This window comes from Cyprinus carpio, unplaced genomic scaffold (genome assembly GCF_018340385.1).
Source record: "Cyprinus carpio isolate SPL01 unplaced genomic scaffold, ASM1834038v1 S000006505, whole genome shotgun sequence".
Lineage (NCBI taxonomy): Eukaryota > Metazoa > Chordata > Actinopteri > Cypriniformes > Cyprinidae > Cyprinus > Cyprinus carpio.
Window position 1 is genome coordinate 39,462 of NW_024879173.1, and position 6,656 is coordinate 46,117.

At 42.5% G+C, this 6,656-nt stretch overlaps 1 long non-coding RNA gene and 1 pseudogene across 1 annotated transcript in view; both read left to right on the forward strand.

Annotated features, from left to right (window-relative positions):
- The window catches only part of LOC122143803, a 10,928-nt gene that overhangs the window by 895 nt on the left and 3,377 nt on the right, over positions 1 to 6,656 (forward strand). The window lies entirely within an intron of this gene.
- Positions 1,365 to 4,736, forward strand: LOC122143802 (annotated as a pseudogene).

Sequence of the window (6,656 nt, forward strand, 5' to 3'; positions counted from 1 at the left end):
TATTATTATTATATATAAAATCATCCTTCATAAGGTAAAGAACATTCTGTGAAAATGTAACATTGATATATTTTATTACTGAGTAAGACCATGTCAAAGATTCAAAGACATCGCACCCCTAGGCTAGATATTTAATTCTTCTTTTCTTAGTGATTGTTTGGTAAACCTAATTCACTGATCATCGTAAAAAGGGCGGCATGGGTTAGAGTTAGGTTACCTTTTCTCTTGCTGCGGTTGTTCCGGGTAGGTAGGTCATGCTGTGATGGTGTCGTGATGCACGTTGCCGCCTCGCACTGTAATAAAAATTAAGTAATCTCATGTCTCCACATTTGTGATGCATCAAGGATATTACCATAATTGGCGACGAGGATAAAAAGGCACTAAGGAACCAGTTTGAGAATTGTACACGGAGTACCAGCCCACGTGCGCGAGGAAGAGCAGCACTTGTGGATAAAAACGATGGCAGCCGCTGGTCGGAAAAACGGTGAGCCCTTTTGACGGTGAGACACAATTGTGGGAGGAATACAGTGAGATGCTGGAGTTTTTCTTTCAAGCAAACGAGATTACCGACGCTGACAAAAAGAAAGCATGTTGCTATTACCGTGGGGTAGGTTGCAGCCCACTACATTTTTGTTTGAGAAGTTTTGCTGTGTCCCATGACTCCTGGGAGAGAAACATATTGGGAGTTGATAAACGTGCTTCAAAGCCATTCACCCCAACTCTCAAAGCGAGTGAAATCGTGCAAGACGTTTAAGTTTATTCAGCACACGAAGAATGGAGAGGACTGTTGCTGACTATGTCGCTGAACTAAAAAAAATTGGCACAACATTGTGAGTATGGGGCCACGCTTTCGCAAATGTTACGTGACAGACTTGTGTGTGGAGTCAATGATGACAGGATGCAGAGACGGCTATTGTCGGAAGTGGACTTAAACTTTGAGAAAGCACTGAGTATCTGTCAGGGCAATGGGAGTCGGCAAACAAAAAATGTAAAAGATTTACAAGGGATGTTATCAGAGGAGACAGCGCAAGCAACGAGGATGCTGAAAGGACAAATGTCGGTGCATAGAGTGTATTCGCCGGACAAGAAAGGCCCGAAAAAAGATTTTGTGTGTTACAGATGTAAAGGGAATCATGCGCCCGAGGAATGCAGGTTTGTGAATGAACTCTGTCATAAGTGTGGGAAGCGTGGACACATAAAACGAGCATGCAGGTCGAAGCAAGCTGGGGCTAGTTCACAGAAAGCACCGTTCAAAGGACATATAGTGGAGAGAAAGGAAAAAGAGAAAGATAGGAGGTCACATTTAGTCAAAGAAGAGGAAGTGAGTGATGTGGGGATGCAAGTGACATCATATAAAATTTACAGTGTATCACAAAACCTACCTAAGGTGGCTCCTATCACACAAAAGTTAAAGGTGAATGGCATGGAAGTGGAGTTTGAAGTTGACACAGGATGTGGTGTCACAATCATCAGCAAGGAACAATACTCCAAGCTTTGGAAAAGAACAGACATGCCTGAGTGGAGATCATGCAATATGAACTTGAAGACATATACAGGTGAGAAGATGGGGGTGCTGGGCCAGGTAACAGGAAGAGTGACATACCAGGAAGTACAAAAAAAAACTGGCGATGGTCGTAGTAGAAGGGGCAGGGCCAAATTTGTTGGGCCGTGGCTGGCTAAGTGACTTAGGGCTGCTGCCACAGCTCGTAAATAAAGTAACAATGACTCCAGCTGTAAAATTGTCAGATGTGTTAGATAGGCACACTGAAGTGTTCAAAGAAGAGCTGGGACAGCTTAAGGGCACCACAGCGAACATTCATGTTAACCCTGAAGCCCAGCCACGATTCTATAAGCCTCGTCGTTTACCTTTTGCAGTAAAACCCCTGGTGGAGGCAGAGCTTCAAAGACTGGTGGAAGAGAAAATTATAGAACCAGTACAGTTTTCAGAATGGGCAGCACCCATTGTACCTGTGAGGAAGCCAGATGGCTCCATTCGAATTTGTGGAGATTATAAACTCACCGTCAACAGAGCATCCAGTGTGGAACAATATCCTATTCCTAAAGTGGATGATTTGTTTGCACAGTTAGCTGGAGGGCAGAAATTCTCAAAGCTGGACATGAGTCATGCGTATCAGCAGATCATGCTTGACCCAAGTGCAAAGAAATTTGTCACTATCAATACGCACAAAGGACTGTACACTTATTGTAGACTACCATTTGGAGTAGCGTCAAGCCCAGCCATCTTCCAACGCACCATGGAAGGAATCTTGCAAAACATGCCACACGTCACGGTTTATTTGGATGACATTTTAGTCACAGGGATAAGTGATGAAGAACATCTAAGAAACCTGGACGAGGTATTGTCTAGACTAAAAAGAAGTGGGCTGAGGTTGAAACGCAGCAAGTGTGAGTTCCTTGGAGAGGAGGTGGTATTCCTAGGCCACAAAATCAGCGCAGAAGGGGTGCAACCAGTCACAGAAAAAGTCACAGCGATCCAGGAAGCCCCCACACCGCAGTCTGTGAGTGAATTGAAGGCTTATTTAGGCTTGTTGAACTATTATCATAAGTTTCTGCCTAGTCTATCCACCTTGTTAGCACCCCTACATGCCCTGTTGAGGAAGGAGTCCAAATGGACATGGGGCTCCGAACAAAAAGAAGCCTTCGAGAAGTCAAAAGATCTTCTGCAGTCATCAGCTATACTAGTGCATTATGACATACAGAAACCGCTCATTCTGGCTTGTGATGCTTCTCCATACGGGGTTGGAGCTGTGTTGTCGCACAGGATGGAGGACGGCACAGAGCGGCCGATCGGGTTTGTGTCACGAACACTAAATGCAGCTGAGAAGAATTACTCTCAATTAGAGAAGGAAGGTCTAGCTGTCATTTTTGGTGTGAAGAAATTCCACACATACTTGTATGGGAGGCAGTTCACCATTGTAACGGATCACAAACCGTTGATTTCATTATTTAATGAACTGAGAGAAGTGCCCCAAATGGCATCGCCCCGTATCCAGAGATGGGCTGTGACATTGGGTGGATACGAATATACCATTGTTTACAAAGCTGGCAAGGAACATCAAAATGCTGATGGACTTAGCAGACTGCCTTTAACAGAGAAAGGAGTAGAGACACCAGCGGAGGAAGAAAGAGTGCTCCTACTTGAAGAAAATGATGTTCCCCTTGTCAAAGCGGAACAAGTGCGGAAATGGACAGACAAGGATGCAGTTTTAGCTCGAGTGCGAGAGTTTGTGCTCAAAGGATGGCCAAAGAGACTGGATGAGTCCGTTTTTGGAGCATATACTAAGAAACGAGAGGAACTCAGTGTACAGGGAGGTTGTGTTCTGTGGGGAGTGCGAGTGGTGATTCCCCCGCCGGGCCGTGCTGCTCTATTGAAACAATTACACATCAATCACCCTGGAATAACCCGAATGAAAGGTTTGGCACGAAGTTACATGTGGTGGCCACAGATGGATGCGGAAATAGAAGGCATGGTAAAAACTTGTGCCACATGCCAAGAGAATAGAAATTCTCCACCCTGTGCACCTTTACATCCGTGGGAGGTGCCGAATCTGCCATGGAGAAGAATCCACATTGATTATGCTGGTCCATGGTTAGGGAGAATGTTTCTGATCATAGTGGATGCCTACTCTAAATGGCTAGACGTGTACCCGTTACATAAGTCTACCTCTACAGTAACCATTCAGTGCCTGAGACAAAGTTGTAGCCAACATGGGATACCTGAAATGGTGGTGTCGGATAATGGCAGTTGTTTCACAAGTGCAGAGTTCCAAGAGTTCATGACCCGAAATGGCATCAAACACATCACCACAGCACCGTATCATGCAGCTTCAAATGGACTGGCTGAACGGGCGGTGCAAACGTTCAAAAGTCTAATGAAGAAGAGCACAGGAGATTCCATTGAGACGAAGCTGGCTAGAGCACTGTTCAGTTACAGGATCACACCACAGTCGACTACTGGGAAATCTCCTGCAGAACTGTTGTGTGGAAGAAAACTAAGGTCTACCTTGGATCTCATCCACCCAGATTTTAAAAGTCAATTACAGGAAAAACAGATGAAGCAAAAATTTTACCATGATCGACATGCTAAAAAGATACATGTGACTGAAGGTGACCAAGTGTACACTAAGAACTTTGGTTCAGGGCCCATTTGGATTCTGGGACAGTTCAGAAACAGACGGGGACCGGTGTCTTGTACTGTGTGCACTTGGAAATGGCCAGGTAGTACGCCGGCACATAGATCAAGTGAGGAACCGGTATGTTGTGCCTGCAGAGGAAACTTTGGAGTTGGAGGAAACATCTATGAAAGAGGAGGAGGAGTTAACATCAACTGCGGGTGTTACACTGCCCAGAGACACTAATGTGGAGCAGAAGGAGGAAATGACCAAGGAGGTGTTAAGATCAGAATCTCCTGTGGTGAAAGGCCATTTAGAGTTAAGGAGGTCGACGAGACAGAAGAAGACTCCGAGTTATTTACAGGACTATGAATAGTTAGAAGTGAGTTCCCCTGCCACAGGGCAAGAATGCGTCCTGGAACTCACTGGGACGGAGGTAGTCCACCCGAAGTCCCTAGTTCATATTGAAAATGCACAAATGTTATGGTTTTGTGTTGTTTCCTTATATATATATATATAGATTATATATATAGTAAAACGGGGTAAAATGCACAATAGTTGTAAAACATGTGATATATAGTAAAGAGTAATGTAGATAATTATTTGAAGCTAGTGTCTTATCTTGGAAAGGGGATGTAGTAAATGGGATGCATTTAACAAAGTTGTCCAGTAGAGGGCGGCATGGGTTTAGTTATGTTACCTTTTCTCTTGATGAGGTTGTTCCGGGGTAGTAGGTCATCTGCTGTGATGGTGTCGTGATACGTTGTCCGCTCTGCACCTGTTAATAAAAATTAAGTTAATCTCATGTCTCCACATTTGTGATGCATCAAGGATATTACATAGACTAATAAAAAAAAACTAATAAAAACCCAGAAATCCAACAATTAAACATGATACACATTCAAAATGGACAACGCAATAAATCATTTAAAGAACATGAAAAAATGTGAAAAGTAAACCGTATAAAAGGACATAACATAACCAAATCCTTAACAAGCTGTTTGAGACTGAGCGCGGCTTGTGCTCCACTAAATAGATCAGTGGCGGTGTGCACGCTTTTTGTGTAATCGCTAAACCGGCTGGAATGACTAAAATAATGTGCAATACAAGCACCATTTAACCAGAGCAAATGAGACTTTTGTGAGAGAGAAGTGGTCGTCAGAGAGAAGAGAGCGAGAATGCAATGCACGGCTTACGTGATGTTATTGCCTGTGGCGCTGGTAACAAAACGGATCAGCTCGAAATCAGAAAGAAGTGAGACTGATTGGCCAGTCACTGATCCGGGCCGATCATGAGAAAAACCATCCATTTACGATTCCTGGCCGATCGATTGGTGCATCTCTAGTTTGGATATTACCATGGCGATGTCTATCTATCTATCTATCTATCTATCTATCTATCTAATTAAAAAAATAATAATAATAGAAAAATTAAGCAGTATACAAAATAATACTGATACTACTAACATACTATACTAATAATATGATAAAGATGATGATGATAGATATAAAATGTATCCTATATCAACACTGCAAATCTTTTGTGCCAATGCATGCAAGGTTTCAGGAGGTTAGCAGGTCTAAGGGCAGGGCTTTCCTGCATCTTAAAAGATAAAAATATCCTTTTTGCATAAGAGCTGGCATATAACTGCCTCTATGGATTTACTGACCACTAAATGTATCTCTGCCCAGGTGTGCTTTGTCAAAAATCAGCAGTGAAACACCCCCCACCTGTCCTGCCCCAGATTCCCCCATTTGACTTTAAACCTGAACCATATCAGGTAAGAGGTTTATATCTGAGGGCATTTATTAGAATAATCATCAGAGAGAAATCAAATAATTTTTAACTGCCCCAGACTGTCCTGCCAAAGACGTTTACTAGACATAAGGGAAACACACTGCAACCCCCTATGATTATCGTAAGGTAACATACTACAAAGAAGCCAGTATTCATAAACCATGGTTACATGCAGTGGCTGTGGGACGTGGATGGAAGACGCTATCTGGACTTGTTTGCGGGGATTGTTACTGTTAGTGTAGGACATTGCAACCCGTAAGGTTCAATTTGTTGCCATGCAACATTTGTGTTTCTTTTATGTGCATTACAGTTAGCTTTAAATAAAATATAATTACTAAACTGTAATTAGATTAATGCATAGGTTTGTTGTGTTATTGCCCTGAGCTACTTACATGGGCTGCGTTTTTAGTCGACTGAAGACCAAAGCCAGTACGCCGTAACAGAGGAATAATCTTCATCCTGATATTTCATCAATTATCATTGTATAATGTTTTCATCAAACTAAGTATTAAATATCATTTATGTCAGTAGTCCGTTATAAAGATCTCCTTGATTTACATTATAAGCTTTCAGAATTGTGTCCATATGAATATTAGTATCTGCACAAAATTGCATATTTTTGCTCAGTTTGGGTCTCAAAATAAAACGCATGTCTTTTCCACTTTGAGTTTGAGCTCCTTATTCTCACAAATATGAGCAATAAAAGTGCAGTATTAAAAATGGAAA